This window comes from Cervus canadensis, chromosome 12 (genome assembly GCF_019320065.1).
Source record: "Cervus canadensis isolate Bull #8, Minnesota chromosome 12, ASM1932006v1, whole genome shotgun sequence".
Classification (NCBI taxonomy): Eukaryota; Metazoa; Chordata; class Mammalia; order Artiodactyla; family Cervidae; genus Cervus; species Cervus canadensis.
In genome coordinates, this window is record NC_057397.1 from 14826830 (window position 1) to 14846652 (window position 19823).

The window sequence follows — 19823 nt, forward strand, 5'->3', positions numbered from 1 at the left end:
ATCTGTTTCACCATAGATAGTATACATGCTGTTCTTTTGAAATATCCCACCCTCACATTCTCCCACAAAGTTCAAAAGTCTGTTCTGTATTTCTGTGTCTCTTTTTCTGTTTTGCATATAGGGTTATCGTTATCACCTTTCTAAATTCCATATATATGTGTTAGTATGCTGTAATGTTCTTTATCTTTCTGGCTTACTTCACTCTGTATAATGGGCTCCAGCTTCATCCATCTCATTAGGACTGGTTCAAATGAATTCTTTTTAATGGCTGAGTAATATTCCATGGTGTATATGTACCACAGCTTCCTTATCCATTCATCTGCTGATGGGCATCTAGGTTGCTTCCATGTCCTGGCTATTATAAACAGTGCTGCGATGAACATTGGGGTGCACGTGTCTCTTTCAGATCTGGTTTCCTCAGTGTGTATGCCCAGAAGTGGATTGCTGGGTCATATGGCAGTTCTATTTCCAGTTTTAGGATCTCCACACTGTTTTCCATAGCGGCTCTCCGACATAAATCACAGCAAGATCCTCTATGACCCACCTCCCAGAATATTGGAAATAAAAGCAAAAATAAACAAATGGGACCTAATGAAACTTAAAAGCTTTTGCACTACAAAGGAAACTATAAGTAAGGTGAAAAGACAGCCCTCAGATTGGGAGAAAATAATAGCAAATGAAGAAACAGACAAAGGATTAATCTCAAAAATATACAAGCAACTCCTGCAGCTCAATTCCAGAAAAATAAATGACCCAATCAAAAAATGGGCCAAAGAACTAAACAGACATTTCTCCAAAGAAGACATACAGATGGCTAACAAACACATGAAAAGATGCTCAACATCACTCATTATCAGAGAAATACAAATCAAAACCACAATGAGGTACCATTACACGGCAGTCAGGATGGCTGCTATCCAAAAGTCTACAAGCAATAAATGCTGGAGAGGGTGTGGAGAAAAGGGAACCCTCTTACACTGTTGGTGGGAATGCAAACTAGTATAGCCGCTATGGAAAACATTGGGGTGTTTTAATGCAGACATGTTTTTCTCTGTGGTCAGCAGGTTCTCAGAATGCGTTGTAAAGAAGGAGATATTTTGCACCTTTAGTGATTTAGTGCTTGCTGAAACTTGAGGACAAGCCAGAGTTCAGGGGCCTCTGGGGAGCAGAGAAGCCTAACTGAAGTCTGGTCAAGCCAAAGTTCAGTAGGCATGTCATGGGTCATTGTGAGCACTGGGTCATAAGGGAGAGTGTTTACTTATAATGTTAAGTAAGGTGGTCACAGATAGGCTTGTTGAGAAAGTGACATATTGACAGAACTGAAGAAAGTGAGAAAATAGGACGGGACAAAACCTGCTGATACTGGGAGAAAAGCAGTCCTGGTGGAAGAAAAGGCTAGTGTGAAGCCCTGAGGTGAGAGTATGTACAGCTGTGGTGTTTGAAAAAGAGCACCACAGGTTATATTTAACAAAGATCACCCAGTATCTCCCACCCTGCATGCTCCTCTGCAGTGAGCCCTTGCAGAGTCTCATGAACAGGTGGAGATTATTTCCCCACGTCCTTAAATCCTGCCAGACTCTGGGGCTGCTTAAACCAAAAGGATATGTCTCAAGTGTCACTGTGCCAGGTGTGGCTCTTAGCTGGCCTGGAAACTTCGAGTTCCTTTCTCCTTAACACCTGCCCTTGTGATGCTGACTCTCAGAACGCTGACTCCCCTAGCTGCCACGCTTTAAGATGTCCAAGGCACAAGGAGAGACCACATGGAAACCATATGGTTTCCATGGCCCACATGGACCATTTCTGGTCCACAACCCCTAGCATCAATTGTCAATCATCGAGTGAGGTATCTTGGACCCCTAGCTCATTAAGCTTTCAGATGACTTTAGAACAAGCTGACAAAGTGCTACAACCATACATGAAAACTTGAGCAAGAATGTCCAGCTGAAGTCAACCTACAGAACCACAGAGATGACAACAGAACTTAATTTGAGGATTGTTTGTCATGGAGAAACAGAGAACTGAAATAAATAGGAAGGAGGGCATTGTAGCTAGAGGAGAGTAAGTAAGAAGGAAATCAGTAGGAGATGAAACCAGAGAGGGGCACTGGAAATCCAATTGTATATTTCATCATAAATATGTTGGTTTTTGCTCTGAGTGAAATGGAGGGCTGTTGCAGGGTTGTGAAAGAGAAATGACATGATCTGACTTTCACTCTCAAAGGATATCTTGGGCTGCTCTGTGGGCAATCAATTGCAGGGACTATTGCAATAATCCAGAGGAGCAAAGATGATGGCTCAGATCAGTTTGGCAGAGGGGTGGGAGGTGAGAAGTTGGCATCTGTACCTATTTTGGAGGTAGAGCACCGAGGCATTTCCGGATGAATGAAGATGTGAGAGGATGAGATAGTCAAGAGTACCTGGGATTCACGAAGAACGGTGTTTCCACTCTCAGCTGAGATGAGGACTATTGCTGGAGGTTCAGGCTTAAGGAGGGAAATCCAGAGTTCATCTTGGGATATTAAACTTAAAACATTTATTGGACATCCCAGGGGAAATATCAAGTAGGCACTGAACACTATGGACTTGAATTAATGAATACGTCAGGATTGGAGATGTATGTATATGTGGGAATTATCAGCACATGATTATTTTTTCCCGTGAACTAATGGAATCACCTAGGGAGGAGTGTCAGGAGAGAACAGAGAAGAAAAGAAGAGGACCAGGGGCAAATCACAGGCATTCCAAGGTGATGAGGTTGGAAGAAGACAAAGAGACAGCAAAGCAGACTGAGAAGAAACAGTCAGTGACACAGAAGCAAAACCGAGAAGGAAATGTCCTAGAAGTCTAGTGAAGAAGTGCTTCCAGTAGGAAAAAGTCAACAGCTGGGTCAAATACTGGTGATATGTCAAATAAAAGGGAGGAAACACATGTAGGCATGTAGCAGATTCACTTTGCTGTACAGTAGAAATGAATTCAACATTGTAAAGCAATTATACTTTGATAATAAAAACTTTAAAAAGAGAGCTAAGAATTGATCTGTGCACGCAGCAATGTTTTCTCAGCCAAATCATTGCATTCTCCTTTCTCTCTGCTTCTTCCTATACACAACTCAGCATTTGTTGAGCATATCCTATGTCAGGTAGTTTCTAGGGCTTGGGGCTACTAAGATAAATGAAATGTTCCCTTAAGGACTTTACAACCAACCAATTGGTTAAACAGTATTTGCTGCATAATTACCGTAAGACACTCTGCTAAATACATTGAGGGATATAGATACTGAATAGGATACATGCCTTAATTGAAAACATTAGGCAGAAACACAGACTGTTAAATTGCAGTACAAGCAAAACCTACAAGAAATGTCACGTGGCGTGTAAGGTTTAGTAAATGGCAGCAGGTACTATAAGACTAAAAACTGTATGATAAAGAGAGAGGTTGCCTCAGTTGGAAAAACCTGGAAAAGCGTCACAAAAGGCACAAAAATAGAAAAATGCAAGAGTAGGGAGCATGTGGCTTAGGCATTAAAAAACAGGTAAATTTGGAAAAATCAGAAAATAAACATAAAAAGTGAGTGTGACAAAATGGATGACACTGGAAGACATTATTGTAGGTGAACTAAGCCAGTCACAGAAGGACAAATATTGTATGATTTCACATATGTGAGAAATTCAACACAGTCATTGTGCCTGCAGTTGACAATAGCACATTGTACGCAAAAATGTGTGGAGAGGGTAGATCTCAGGTTAAATGTTTTTATGCAATAAATAAATAAATACAACAAATAAAAAACAGTAAGGATGCATGAGAAATGTCACTGGGCTTCCCTGGTGGCTTAGTGGTAAAGAATCTGCCTGTCAGTGCAGGAGACCTTGGTCCGGGAAGATCCCACATGCTGCGGAGAAACCAAGCCAGGGCGCCCCAAACACTGAGCCTGCGCTCTAGAGCCTGGGAGCCGCAACTGCTGAGCACACACGCAGCAACTGCTGAAGCCCGAGTGCCTAGGGCCTGTGCTTTGCAACAAGAGAAGCTACTGCAGTGAGAAGTCCAAGGAAGAGACGCCCCTGCTCGCTGCAACTAGAGAAAAGGCCATGCAGCAACGCAGACCCAGCACAGCCAAAAATACATGCATAAATGAAAGTATTAAGGAAAAAATGTCTATTTTAGGGTAATCAATCTGGTGCTAGAAGTTAGAGTGAGGTCTGGTAGGGGGATGACAGGGCTCAGAAATAGCATCACTGAGATGGATTGCTACATAGGATAATACAAGTGCTTTAAAGTCTTTTCAACCTTGTGGAGACTTTCCCTCTTCATTGATGTATGCATTCTTGTACATTTACTTAAGGTAGTGCGTTTGTGTGTGTTTTGATGAATACCTATTTCTCAATGCATTAATTCATAAGTACTCAGTTTTTGCTGTCAGGAATGAACTCCATTCATTCCACATTCCAGTTATTACCAGTTTTTAAGAATTGTAATGCTTGGGGTTTTCTGATATCTCACAACAAAAGGAGCTTAATTTTTTTTAGGATTTTTCTCTTATTTTCTGGTTATAAAATCATATCATCCACATTGATATTTCAGTGTCTTCCGAGTAGGCTGCCTGACACATGTTATCTTTCAAAAAATAAATATTTATTCTTTTTTTCCTTTTCCCTTCTTTTAAATACTTGGAAAAATTGTCCAGTAAATGTATCAGATATAAGTGATTTAATTTTTTAGGTCACTATTAATCTTTTATATTATTTTCAATCTCTTGATTTTGTCCTGTAATTTAAAAATCTCTTTTTCTTCACATTCTCATCTGCTTAAAAACACTTACTGAGTACTCATTGTATAAGTAACAAAAACCTGGAAGTAACCCACCCCCATCCCCACTAAGGTCTCAGTCTACTGGGGAGTCAGACGCTGATTTACACAGTGGACACAATAAAACAATAGATCCAGGTACAAGGAAGTTGCTAGGTTTCTCATTCCAAGTTTTATTAATTGCTATACTTTTAGCTTTTGATAAATTGGTTAAATCCAAATATATACATTTTATGAATTTTCCCAAAGCATTAGTAGTAGTATTGCTATGGTATTAGCAGAAATCAATTTTATCTTTTTGTTCTTTTATTCATGATATATGTTGTCATCTTTTCTCTCTTGATGGATTTTAAGTATTTATTTAATACATTATTGAAAGTAATTTGTTGTGTTAGTATTCCTTAGTAATAGCATTAATTACTACATTTTTGCTGATTAATTACTCTTTTGGCCCTATTGCCTGTTCTCCGAATGCATGTTTTCACTTAGTTATATTAAACATATCTTTGTATGCTGCACTTTGCTGTACTTTATTTTGAAATTTAGAGGAGACCTTTTTTCCCTGGTAGTTCAGCTGGAAAAGAATCTGCCTGTAATGCAGGAGACCCCTGTTTGATTCCTGGGTCAGGAAGATCCGCTGGAAAAGGGATAGGCTACTCACTCCAGTATTCTTCAGCTTCTCTTGTGGCTCAGCTGGTAAAGAATCCACTTGTAATGCAGGAGACATGGGTTTGATCGCTGCATTGGGAAGATACCCTGGAGAAGGGAAAAACTACCCACTCCAGTATTCTGGCCTGGAGAATTCCATGGACTATGAGGTGTCAAAGACTCGGACGTTACTGAGCGACTTTCACTTTTAATAGAAACCATGAAGATGTTCACAGTAAATAGTAAGTTCGACACATTTTGGATTTTTTTGTTTATCCTACAAGTTTACTGTTGATATTCCCAGAATTTTCTTTTCAGGCAACCATTGCGTGTAATAGATACTTTTAAATTCTTTATTTCTCCTTTAAGCTCATTTGAAGGTTAACTAACTCATCTAATTTTCCTTATATTATAAAATATTAATGGATTTTTAAAGAACTCTTTCTATTTTCCTTTCTATTGTTTGTTTGTTTGTTTTCTTTTCTTTTTAAGTTGGCTGATGACTTCTACTCTCTGAGAGACAGCAATATAAGCAGCCATCTGGCCAAAACTTCTGTTAGAAGATGATGTTAGTTTTAAAACTGGCTATAAGTGTCCTTATGACCTTCCAGTTGCTCTGATGGACATGTGGGCTACAGATCAGTGTGGGGCTCAGTCAGTGATCATTTAAACTCTCTTCCAGCTGTTTTATCTAACATCTGGAGGACACATTAGTATCCCTTCCAGTCTGAGTTCCTTTGCAACATGTGTGACCTATAGCATTAAACTGGACATCGGCACATACATTTCAGCTCACAAGGAAGGAAACTCCTGGCAGCAAGATGGATAGTATTCTGACAAAAATCTGTTGAAGGATATAGAGGAGAGGAAAAAAAGACAACGCCTTTATTTGCTCCTAGTAGAAGGGTCAGTCTAAAAGTCTAAAAAGCAATGGCCCCGACATCTGGCAATTAGCAGTGGTTTTCTATCTTATAGGTCCTCTGAGTCCTGGGGCTGTTCACGAGACAAGCAGACCAAGAAACCAGAAGGTGGTGTTGGGGCCAGGCAGATGCTCTCTAAGGTCAATTAACTGTTTGCACTTTTCTGAGAAGTGAATTTGGAAATTAGTCCTTTTCTCTTTTCGGAAAACGTGACAGAAATGTAAACAAATCTGGGAAAGTACCTTTTGTACAGTTGTGGTTTGGAGCTAAGCAAGATAAATGGGTGGTGTAATCTTGAAACTTACAGCTGTCTTTGCCAGAAAACCTTTAGCCCTGTACACTCTTGAGCACCTACAGTATACACATACTCCACTGGGAGCCATCTCAGCCCTACATGGACAACATGTGACAACAAATCACATCCATGTAATAAGTGCCACCAAAGCAAGGGCGGGTGCTGGTGCAAATCTCAGATGGCACTTTAGCTCCCCAAAGCCTGAAAGGGTCCCCACATTTTCACTGCCCTTGAGCCTCAAAGTTAAAGGGAGAGGCTGCTTTGTGGAGTCTGTGAGTGACGGCATGCAGTCCAGAACAAAGTTTGGAAGAACTGTGTGGCTGGCGATGTAAGAAAAATAACCCTGGAACAGTAGGTGTGAAAGGGGAAACTATTGACCTAGTTTCTACTGAAGTAGAATTTCTAAATTTAAATTTTGTTTACAGATCTGGCTTGCAGCTGCTAAGTAGGAAGGTAGTCTTTCCCTTTCTCTCAGTTTACCTCCTCTGATGTTTCTTATGGTGAAAGTAAACAACTACAATTCTTGAAAAGGTAAAATGATAGCCTAATGAAATGTGTAGATTTGTATAACCACAGAGAGGGGACGAATACACAGCATCTTCTTGACCAAATATAATTTTATGACATGCTTCTCACACTACCTGTGGAAAGGGGACAGTTTTGCTTCTGCAATTTCTAACCCATCAGAGCCCAGTTCTTTTATATTGGGCTTTCTGTAAATACAATAAAAATGAGTCACAAGGAAAATTATAGCATGAAACTCTAACCTGGTGTTGTTGCTGTTATACATACAAAAGTCGTGAAATTTCTCCGTCAGACTGTTATAAAAGTTTCTAAAGACTTACTCTCATTTGCTCATCTTGTCATAGATGAATAAGAAAAAAATTCACAGACTTGCTTCTGTTTGTGGACAGCCTCGGAGTATCATTCTTCCAAACTTAAGCATTCTGAGGGAATGCTGTGATTAACATTTTTAAAGGCTCGTTTACTGAAATCTCTCTCTGTAGCTATCTATTATCTGCCACCTATCACCTATCTTTATCTTTTATATTATTGCTCTAGTTTCAAACTATGCACGTGAGTTGCGTTGTATTCTATTCTATTCTATTTGCTTCACTTGTGGTTACACGAGCAGATCTCACTAGTGGATCTCAAAACTGTTGGAAATCTGGAAAGAATGGTATCACTTATATGTGGATTATAAAAGAAAGGTACAAATGAACTTATTTATAAAACAAAAATGTTGTATAGATGTATAGAGTCATAGATGTAGAAAACAAATGTATGATTACCAAGGAGGAAGGTGGGGAGGGATAAATTGGAAGACTGGGATTGACATATAAACACTACTAATACATAAAATAAATAAGTAATAGGAACCTATTGTGTAGCACAGGGAGTTCTACTCAATGCTCTGTAATGATCGACATGAGAAAAGAATCTAAAAGAAGAGTGCATATATGTACATGTATAACTGATTCACTTTTCTGTACAGTAGAAATTAACACAGCATTGCAGAATAACTGTAATAAAATTTAATTTAAAAAATAGAACATGGATTCTGGGGCCAGAATACTTAAGTTTAGATTCAACCTGACATTATTAACATAACTGTGATTGGGGTCTAGTAACTTCCTTAAGTGTGAAATAAATGGGGATAAAAATAAAACGTTCTTTATGGTATTGTGAGGATTAAGTAAGTTAGTGCATTTAAAGCATATAGAACAGTGGGAGCAATGGATTTGAAGACAGATATGACATACTTTCTGCTCTTGGAGTGCTATCTCTAACCCATAAACAGAGCATAAAACTGCGCGAGTTAAATGCTCTAAGATGGATAGATGAAAGTGTAGATAGGAAAAAGCAGTGTGAGCATTGACAATTTTATTCAATAAGTGAAGAAACTGAGGCTTAAAGAGTGTGTGATTTTCTTTTGATCTCTTGGCTTGCAAGACCAGGGCTGATAATACAACTTAAGTGGCCATCTCCAAGTAAAGAACCAGGACTCTTTCCTCTGAGCAGGATAATCCCAGCTTCTTTCCTTACTGGCTGTATGATCTCTGGGAAGTGACTCAGCCTCTCTGAGCTTTAATTTCTGTGTCTATAAAACAGAGATAATTATAGTACCTATCTCTGGGAATTAAATGAGTGTTGAATGAGATGATGCATATAGCGTGTTTTACAGAGTGTCTGGCTCATATCAAGCATTCAGTATATCTTAACCTTTATCAACAGTGATATAAATATTTTATTTCATCTCAGTATTGTTTGTGAAGAGTAGATTACATACTTGGAGTCACACAGTCAAGATTAGTTCTATTTTTATATTCAATTTCTGCTTCTGAATAGAGTACATAAGACAGAAACAATCAGAAACAATAAACATACAGATTAATACTATAATTACAAGACAAAACCTTCCCAAAAGAAGTAATTACTTGTAAAATAAATTGAGTTGAGTGCTCCCCCTTTCTCTTTAAGCTTCCTTGAGAGGCTATGATATGCCTCAAAATATCCCAACACTTGAGCTTCAGGGAAAAGGAGAAGAAAAAAATCTCTGGACAAGCAAGTCTGAATAAAGTTTCTAGTACAATTCCTGGTACCAAAAATATGTTCACTGTACATCGAATTGCATCTTTATTTGATGACTGGAGTTACTTTCCATGCCCTCTCCCCGAACACCCAGCATTCCCAAGCAAAGCATGTTTGTGAACTTTTAAATTCTAAAGAGTGCCCCCCAAAAGGGAAAATTTTCTCTGAATGGAGGATATTTATGGCCTTTATCTATAAGTAATTTGTAATAAAATACCTAAAAATATATACTTTTATGGATTTGAGCTGGTTTCAAAATGCAAAAGGTTAAGTTTCTCGAAGCTATCTTTTTGTGTTGTTTAAAAGATAATTGGGGACTGAATGTTAGTGAGTAGTATTGAAAATCAAATAAATTTGGGAACTCTGGGAAGCAAGACTTTTGATGAGACAATTGTGATCCAGTCCTATGGTGCAAATATGTTGTTTACTGGCTGATCCAACAGGTATTCACTAAGTCCTGGGGAGGCATAGCAGTCTGTGCTAGGCACTGGAGGTAGTCAGTGAACCCTATTCAGTTCTCTGATAGAAAGGGAAGATGTACACTCACAAGTCAACCAAATGACATTGTCCAAAAACAATAAAAAAAAAAATCCCATAATGAGGAATCACTATGCAGACTGTGGTTCAGACCAGATGAGAGTCATAAACAGTTAAGTTCTGTGAGCTGCAGGAAGAAGAAAGTTCTGAGGTCTATAAGCATCTGGAAGGCTTCATGAAACAGGTGAGATCTTGAGTTGAAGGTCAACAAAAGTACAGCATCAGGAGTGGTGAGACAGAGGTGGCTTACCTGGGGTATAGGCAGAGGTTGCTGCTACATAATGGGAGCAGGCAGGGCTATGCTTGGCACTCAGGAAACCCACTGGGGCATCTCCTAGTACTTCCATGGTATGGCACAGTGAAACTTGGTAACCAGGTACCCAGACACCTCAGACATGAAGGCAAGTTTTGCACGTTGGTGGGAGCACTAACCATAGCTCAATGGGGGGACCTAGATGAGTGATAGCGAAAGAAGATGAGGGGGAATCACTCACAGTCTCAGGACCAAATGCAGTAGCATATTAGCTTACTTCAACTTTCTTCTTGTAAGTTTTCCACCAGAAATTGTGACCACCCAGAAAAATCTGTGACAGATGAAATGAACTTAATGTGCCCCACCCAGACCACTTCAGATTCCTTTTTGCCAGCTCAGTGGTAAAGAGGATTGTGCCTGGCACTGGGGCCCTTTGCCTGTCTAGAGGGCCAGGTGCATGCGAGTGTGATAAGTTGCTTCAGTTGTGTCTGACTCTGTGTGACCCTATGGACTGTAGCCTGCCAGGCTCCTCTGTCCATAGGATTCTCCAGGCAAGAATACTAGAATGGGTTGCCATGCCCTCCTGCAGGGGACCTTCCCCACCCAGGGGTCAAACCTGCATCTCTTGTGTCTCCTGCATTGGCAGGCAGGTTACCTCTTTACTGCTGAGCCACCTGGGAAGATCCTAGAAGGCCAGGAGAGGCTTCCAGTTCCCTCAGGGAAGCTTGATGCCAGTGCTTGGTGGACCACAGGAATGCCCCATCTCCTTTATCTTAAGGCTACCTCCAGAGTGTAATTAGTATTTCAGAGGTCTGCAGGATCTGGCTGTGGCTTAGGACTTCATGGAAATGACACCCTTGCTTGACTTCTTCCTCTTCCCCCCTCCCTTTCTGGCTTCTAGGAACACTTCCTTAGTACATCCTCTGCATTAAGATCCTTGCCTCAGGGTCTGCTTCTCAGAGAACCGGGCTTAAAATTAAAGGGCTCTTAAGACGAGTGGAATAAAGATTTAAAGGAGAGAATAAGTATATTTAATTTGCTTGAAGTAACTAGTCTCATTTAGGTACAAAAGGAGTGAATGAAAATTCTGAAGAAGAGTTTAGAAATCCAGTTATTGGATGGCACTTTGCAGAAATGTAATAATGAAGCTAAGGAATCCCTAATTCTTTTTTGCCGGTGGCGTCAGCTGAGAGAGCTTATTATAGGTGCAACTGCCTAAGTTCCACTGAAGTATAGTGAATTCTGTGTTCCATGAACGCATCTTGCAATTTAGAACAGGACTATTCATGTTTCCTGAGGACTCAATGGTTCAGCACACTATTTCACTCTATAAGGGCTTCCTCTGGCAAGGTAACATGCTTGACCTGATGTCAGGTAGGCTGTAAATGCCAGAGAATTAATATCCTCAGAGTAGTTCTCATCTAATGGAAGTTAGTACAGATTTCTCACTCTCTCTCTCAGTGTTAGCTCTGATGGTGGAGGAATGTTCTACACCATCTCCTGGAGGTTGAGACCCAGTCTCCCACAACGGCACTCTCTTTTGGCTTATTTTTATTGCTTGTCCCCATTCCCCAACCCGCTACTGATGTTTCCTGGGATTTCATTCCAAATCTACTTGCCAAAAATTTCTTGTGTCATGATCTGCTTCTGGGGAACCTGAATTAAGACAGTTGCAGCCTCAGAACTTTTGTATTAATTTCTTTTCCTGAGAGGCAGTATCTTTAAAAGGCAATTTACCTGTGGCTCTGCTTTGCAGGTTTGGAGCACACTGCTTTGGAAAATGTTTCAGACTCTGTATTCATGTTTATGAATATGGTTGATAAGGATAAAGCTTTTTTTTTTTTTCAGGTTGACTATGGTCTGAATAATCATGAGTGCTATTGCAAGCAAAATGCATTTAGGGAGAATAAAACTGACTTATATTCAAGAAATCACAGTCATCCCCCAAATGAGAAACTATTCTGCAAGTCACTGATTCAGCAAGTATTTATCAAATCTTGTTTATGCATAAAGCATGGTGCAGAGCCCAGATAGCTGCAAATGTAGATTTGATTTTGGGGAATGCATCCCACAGTCAGGAAAGCCAGGAGGACATTCATGTTAGCTAGCTAAAGAGGAATGAAACTGATTTCAGTATGCAGCTTGCTCAGATTCTGTCTTAGGAATCAGGTTCTAGGAGGAATCCCTTCCTGGTTTTGAGTAAAGAAAGGCAATACTGAAATAAGTGCATATCCAGACTCCCAAGGTGTCTGGTTAGTGGGTTCCAAAATTCACTAGGTGTCAGGAGATGAGACACATTTGTTTAAAAATAAGTCGCTCTATTTCATAATCTAGCTCATGGTGGCTAGTTTTCTCTCATCAGTCCTTAGCAGACTCTACCTTCCAGTGATACTGAACTACTTGCAATTCGCCAACATCCCAAGCTCTTCTCCATGTCTGGATGCTTGCTTCTGTTTCTTCTTCTGCTTCCAATGCCCTTTCTCCACCTAGCTAAGTCCCTAATGTATGTACAGACATACCTCGGAGATAACACGAGGTCAATTCCACTACAGTAAAGCAAGTCATAGGGTTTGTTGACTTCTGGGTGCATATACAATCTATGTTTACACTATACTGCAGTCTGTTTAGCAGTGGACACAGAACTGGAAAAGGTCAGTTTTCATTCCAATCCCAAAGAAGGGTCAATGCCAAAGAATATTCAAACTGTTGCACAACTGTGTTCATTTCACAGGCTAGCAAAGGTAATGTTTAAAATCCTTCAAGCTATGCTTCAACAGTATGTGAACTGAGAACTTCCAGATGCACAAGCTGGATTTGGAAAAGGCAGAGGAACCAGAGGTCAAATTGCCAACTTCTGCTGGATCATAGAAAAAGCAAGGGAATTCCAGAAAAACACCTCTGCTTCATCAACTACGCCAAAGTCTTTGACTGTGTGGATCACAGCAAACTGAAAAAATTCTTAAAGAGATGGGAATACCAGACCACCTTATCGGCTTCCCGAGAAACCTGTATGCAGGTCAAGAAGCAATAGTTAGAACTGTACATGGAACAATGGACTGGGTTCAAAATTGGGAAACGTGTATGTCAAGGCTGTATATTGTCACCCTGCTCATTTAATTTATATGCAGAGTGTTGCTGTGCTGTGCTTAGTCACTCAGTTGTGTCCGACTGCAAAAAATTTTCAGCAAAGCAAATATAAGAACTATATGGTAAATTGTCATTCTTGCTGCATCTATGTAAATAACCAGGCCACACTAATGAAACTGGCTTTATTCTGTGATGAAGAATAATCTCTTGTTGAGATAGTTTTTGATCAACAGGAGGAAAGAGACAGTAGAGAGAAATTCTGTGTTTCCATGGGACACCATGCACAGCCTTCTGAGTTACCAGATTCTGACGCTGTTCATCGTCTTTGAGCTATTTTCTGCACCACTTTGCAAATTGCAGGTGACTGATGGACATGCAAAGGCTCTGTCTTGTCTGGTGGAGGCTTAATTGGCTCCTCTCCCACTGTGGATAAATCAGTTGTGACGTCTACTTGTACAGTGGATTTGGATCTGTTACCTTGCACAGATTGTCAATCCTTACCAATTTTCAGTTCTTCCACTTTCCTTGAATATCTGGCTGCAAACTAACCTCCAAACTAAGCTTTTAACTCTATTCCCTCCTCCTTGACTTGGAGTCACTGAGAATTAAAACCTGACTACCAGATCCTTATTGGACTCTGAGTTTGCCTTGTAGCTGGTGTTTGTTCCTAGGATCTGAGGAGCCCCTGCAAGCTCAAGTGTGAGGACTTGTTACAAGCTCAGAAGGATTCATTACTTCTGCAGACCATGCATGGCTTGATTTCTCCCTTGACAAGCTGCTGTCTGAGTCACTAAGGAAGTCTGGTGAAACATTTAAGTCGTCTATGCCCTTATTGGAGAAGTGGTAAACATGCTGCAGACAACATCACCAATTTAATCTTATCTTCAAAAAAAACTCAGCCATGGCCAGACCATATATAAAACCAGAACTCTGACAGAGAACCTTTATCATAACCAGCCCAAGACACCAACCACAATTTCAACATTAGCTCCAAATTAGGACCTGGGGAATAATTTTCAGCTTGCCTAAATTTTGTCCCCTCTTCTAACTTAGGATCAACCATAGAAAGCCACATATGTATTCCTAAGAAATCATATAGTCTGACCCACTTCTAGTTAACCTGCTTCCAACTTCTGCATGCCAACAGCCTCCAATTAGGGCACAGCTGAAGCCTTCCTTTTTTCCCACTCCAGAGGTTTCCCCCTACTGTGCATGCATTTGAGTTTCTGCCAAACTCAAATTATGAACTCTGAATAAATATCATTTGCTTGTTTTCATTTGATCAATCTTCACTTGTTTCCATAGATTTCTTAGAAGTTCGACCAAGATACAGTTTGCACGGACCATCACCATGGACTCCAGTCTTCAACTCAGTGTGGGCCCTCTGTGCCTTGCCCCTCCCCGCTTGTCAAGCCCACAATGTCATGGTAAGTGAGCACCTGTCCGAACCCCATTCCCTTTATGCTGAGTTCCTTCGTTATTTATTATCAGTTTGGTACCCAGGTTTTGTTGCATTTCTCATTTGTTTGGTATCCTTGATGAAATCAAGTCATACTCTTCTTTGCTTTTCACTGCATTTGTGTTACTCTTTTATGGTACATTGTCTAAAAGCGGTATTTTTCATAAGGAGACCTATGGTCTCTAATTCAAAGAAACTGGGGTGGGAAATAGCCTCTTTATCTGAATTAAAACATCTGGCATAACACTGTGAAAGGGCTTTAGAATAAAAATGAGACAAAACTCGAAATAAACGTGTGGCTCTAATGATAAAAAAGCTAAATAGCCCACACCCCAAACAGCTACCTGTTGCTATGGGCACTTGCAGGTATTGTAAAAAGAAGGGATTTTGGAAAAAATTATCCCATATTACAGAACAAAAACGGAAACAAACAAGAAATCTTTCAATTCCAGATCAGTCAGGGTCCTCTGAGGAAGAAAGATGCATCCAATATTCTGTCTTACTTTTAAATACACAAGATGAATTATAAATATAATTGGTCAGCCTCATTAATTCCTGGTAGATGTAGGTACTACTTTCTCTCCGTAAATCCTGTCACCACTGTTTAACCTCTTCTTTGGAGTAAGCATACCACACAGGTAGTAGGTATTTTAAATAATCTACAGATATTTAACTCCCATCCCTTAACTTAACCATTGTGTCCCTGGCTGAAAAACTTAATTCCTGCTCTGTGATGCCACACTTGCAAATTTAAAATGGGGATATTTACTTTGCAAATGGGTTTGTAATATTAAGTGCACGTCAGAAGAACTAATTCTTGAGATTTCAGAGGACTTTATTCATAATCAAGTTGTGTCTGTTCTGGATATACCATTGCTTTCTCCATATTTATTTTTTAAAATTATTTTTTAATTGGAGAAAAATCGCTTTATGATGTTGTGTTGGTCTCTGCCGTACAACAATGCAGATCAGCCGTAATTATATATATATCCCCTCACTCTTGAGCCTCCCTCCCCTCGTCCACATCCTGCCCCTCTAGGTCATCACAGAGCACCTGGCTGGGCTCCCTGTGTTATACGGCAATTTCTCATCAGCTATCTATTTTACACATTGTAGTGTATAATGTTGATGCTACTGTCTCTGTTTGTCTCACTGTTTCCTTCCCCTCCTGTGTCCTCCATGATATTTAATACACATTCCTCATAAAGATCTTGACACCATTCCTGACACTTTGTGGGATAATATTTCCAACATTGGAATTTAAACAGAATAATTGGAGCAGAACTTATTTAAGATCAGCTAGATTCTACCAAATCATTACTCAAACTTTCCCAATATTCTTTGCTGCTGGACATGTAATAAGGGCTCAGATCTATCTTTGAAAGCCTTTATCCAAAAGTCTCCTCAAACTTTGCAGGAACACTTATAACACTTTCATCCTGCCAGTAAAGAAACCAAATAGATGAAGATACCAATTTGTTCAACAATTCAGGATCATTAACAAAACCATTATTGTTTCTTCCTCTGTAGTACCTAACTCAAATATCATCCTGTGAACTATTCTGCCTAAAGCCACTTGCGACAGTTTCCTTGCCTTTTCTAGTGTGCCTCTAGATCAAGAGAGTCGATAGCTTTTTGTCTTCGTCTGAGGAGGACAACAATATACTTGGGCAGTCATGTCTTGAGCACTGAAACCCCTTCGAATTTTCCAGTCTTCATTCAAGATTTGTAAGGTCTAAATTTCCCCTGTGATTCAGTTTTGATATAACATGTAGATAATTTTCTACTTCGTTCTGAGAACAAGGACGTTTGTTAAAAAAGATTTAATTTAGCACTTACTCTCAGTCTTATCAGAAAAGGGATATGTTGTTTCAAAAGATAAATCATGAATGTTCCACAACATGGTCCATTAGATAAGAAGTGCTCTATCTGAGAAGGGAAAACACTCTCTCCTGTGAGAGCAAAGACTCTGCAAACTTACCCTAGACCTCTTTCAAGATGACAACTGAGAGGACTTCTAGGTTTAACTGGATACTGCAGACAATGGATGCCAAATTTTTCTGTGACTGTAAAGCTTCGTTGTGAATTAACTAAGTCTTCAGCTAAGAGACCCTGTGATTTGGACACCCAAACATGATCAGACCTCCTGTAACCTAAAGACACCTCTTCAGGCTTCTTCCTTAGGCACCCCTAAGTACAAAAAAGCTATCCCATCTAGTTGTGCATGAGTAATCTGGACAAGCCCTTAGAGTTTATCCCAGTTTCACGCAAATCATTAAAAATCTTTTCTTTTTTCTTTTTTTAAACCATAGTGTCACCTTTGCCTGGTTGTTCAACGTTTCCTTGTTGAAAGGCTATAGCCCTTAGCGCCAGTAAAAATCTGCTTGATCTTGTGTTTTTAACCTGGAACATCCAGCTTTTATATCAACTAATTCAGGGCACACACTTAACAGAAAACATTATAAAATAATTCTGTAAGACATTTCCTCTTATTTGAAAGTGATACTGTTTTACTTATTATCCACAGTCTTCTGAAAAGGATAAAAAGGTCAATGCCAACCATTAAATTAAAATTAGCAAAACTTTTAGAAAACTTAAAACTCCCTTGGCCAAAGGTACTCCTACTAGCTCTTACGGCCACTTCTTCAGGGACACATCAGTTATTTTCCTATAAATTGGTAATGTGAAGGTCCATGCATTTGGGGATTTTACATCCAATATTAGACTCCACCTTATTGCACTGTGACATGGCAAAATATTGCAATGGACTCTTATAAACAGTCCTTTCACCAGTGGATTATGGTTACCTTTCCAAGATGTTTTCCTAAACCACCTCTTTATGATCTTTACCAGGATATTTCATCTCCCACAAGAGACATCAGAGGCAAACTACTGTTCTTGACCTCATTGAAAGAGACCTTATCAGGTACTTGGGTTCATGTTTAACAATTAAAGAAATAATTCAGAATTCCACACAATTGGAAGGCTATTCCAATAGTGGACTTCAAACTGAGGATCCTAACAGGATCTTTTTTTTCAATTTATTTATTTATTTTTAATTTTATAATGCTGTGTTGGTTTCTGCCGTACAACAATGCAAATCAGCCTTAATTATACATATAGCCCTTCCTCCCTAGTCTCCCTTGCTAGAACTGATTCAAATTTGTTCTTTTTTTACGGTTGAGTAACATTCCATTGTATATATGTACCACAACTTTATCCATTCACCTGTTGATGAACATCCAGGTTGACTCCACGTCCTGGCTATTGTAAAGAATGCTGCTATGAACGTTGGGGTACATGTGTCTTTTTCAGTCATGGTTTTCTCAGGGTATGTGCCTAATAGAGGGGTTGCTGGGTCATATGGTAGATTTATTGCTGGTTTTTTAAGGAATCTCCATATTGTTCTCCATAATGGCTCATTCCCACCAACAGTGCAAGAGGGTTCCCTTTTCTCCACATCCTCTCCAGCATTTATTGCTTGTAGAGTTTTTGACGGTGGCCATTCTGACTGGTGTGAGCTGATACTTCATTGTAGTTTTGATAGGCAATTCTCTAAAAATTAGTAATGTTGAGCATTTTTTCATGTGTTTATTTGCCATCTGTATGTCTTCTTTGGAGAAATGTCTGTTTAGGTATTCTGCCCATTTTTTTGATTGGGCTGTTTTCCTAATATTGAGCTATATGAGCTGCTTATATATTCTGGAGAATAATACTTGGTTTTTTTGCAATATTTTCTCCCATTCTGAGGGTTGTCTTTTAACCTTGTTTATTATTTCCTTTGCTGTGCAAAGGCTTCTAAGTCTAATTAGGTCCCATTTGTTTATTTTTGTTTTTATTTCCATTATTCCAGGAGATGGGTCAAAGAGGATCTTTCTGATGACATACACTCTTTGACCTACTGCCTATGTTTTCCTCTAAGAGTTTTATAGTTTCCAGCCTTACATTTAAGTCCTTAATCTATTTTGAGTTTATTTTTGTGTATGGTGTTAGGAAGTGTTCTAGTTTCATTCTTTTGCATGTAGCTGTGTGGTGTTCTCAGCACCACTTACCTAATAGGATTTTATGGACAGCTGATCTTTGGAAGAAGAAACTTGACCTAATATCTTCAGAACCAGTGGATGACTTCAGACAGTAGACAGCTTCTGCCCAAGATGTTGGATTAAGATCTCTATCTGATTCCTGTTTTGTTTTTTACCTTTCTGCTTATAATAATTCTCTTCATTTTCTATAGATCCTTGGTTGTCATATACACATAATCTTTTTTCCCTCCTTATATAACTATTAGGTCAGAACATACTTATTCCAACGCTGTTCTTAGATTTTCTCAAACAGGAGTCATTGCCTTCAGTCTTACTGACTGCTAAACATACCGTCCATTACTGCATCTCATTATAAACACCTCTGGACAATTTCAGGTTGATCATATAAGACCATAAGGAACTACAGCTGATAGTGTTTCTACTTGAATCTATATGGGGAAATGATACTTAAAAAATCAACTGGTAAATGACTTTACCAGCATCCATCTCTCTAAGCAAAAGAACCAATTATTACAATCTATTGATCAGATATTATGTAATACTAAATTTCATTGCCATAATATTATTCTCTATTATGAAAGAATAATAGATATCTAAATGTATAATCCAACTGATATAAGACTTGGTTTTGACCTCATATCTGATTAGTTCTTTTTTCCTAGATCTCCATGTGTCCATACTGAGTACTACTTCCTTTGTAGCCCAAATGCCTGCTTCTGTTTGCTTCAGATACTGCGAATCTAAGTAATGGTAACTGACTCCCTTGTTAAAGCAACCTCTGAATAAATAGTCTTTGCTGATTCTCATTTGGGAGGTTTTCATTTATTTCCACAGCAACGCTGCTTAGTCAAAAGATATTCTTCCACCAGCCTCTTGGAATCCACTAGTCTTATGACCCACAAGTGTTACTACTGTTTTTTTTTTAATTTAATTCAACTTTTTATATTAATATTTCTCTTTTTCATTTCAGGCATTCCTGTTTAAGGTGCATGAACTTCTGGATTCTAAAATAACTGATCTGTGTGATAACCTCTCAAAAGATGGTTCAATTTACTTTATAGTAACACCACCAAGAGCCCTAGAAAGACTATTTATTAGATCTTGCTTCATCTCACTCATGAGTTTTATGATTGTCTCTTAGTTGCTTAGGGACCTATTATAATCATTCATAGTAAACAAAAAAG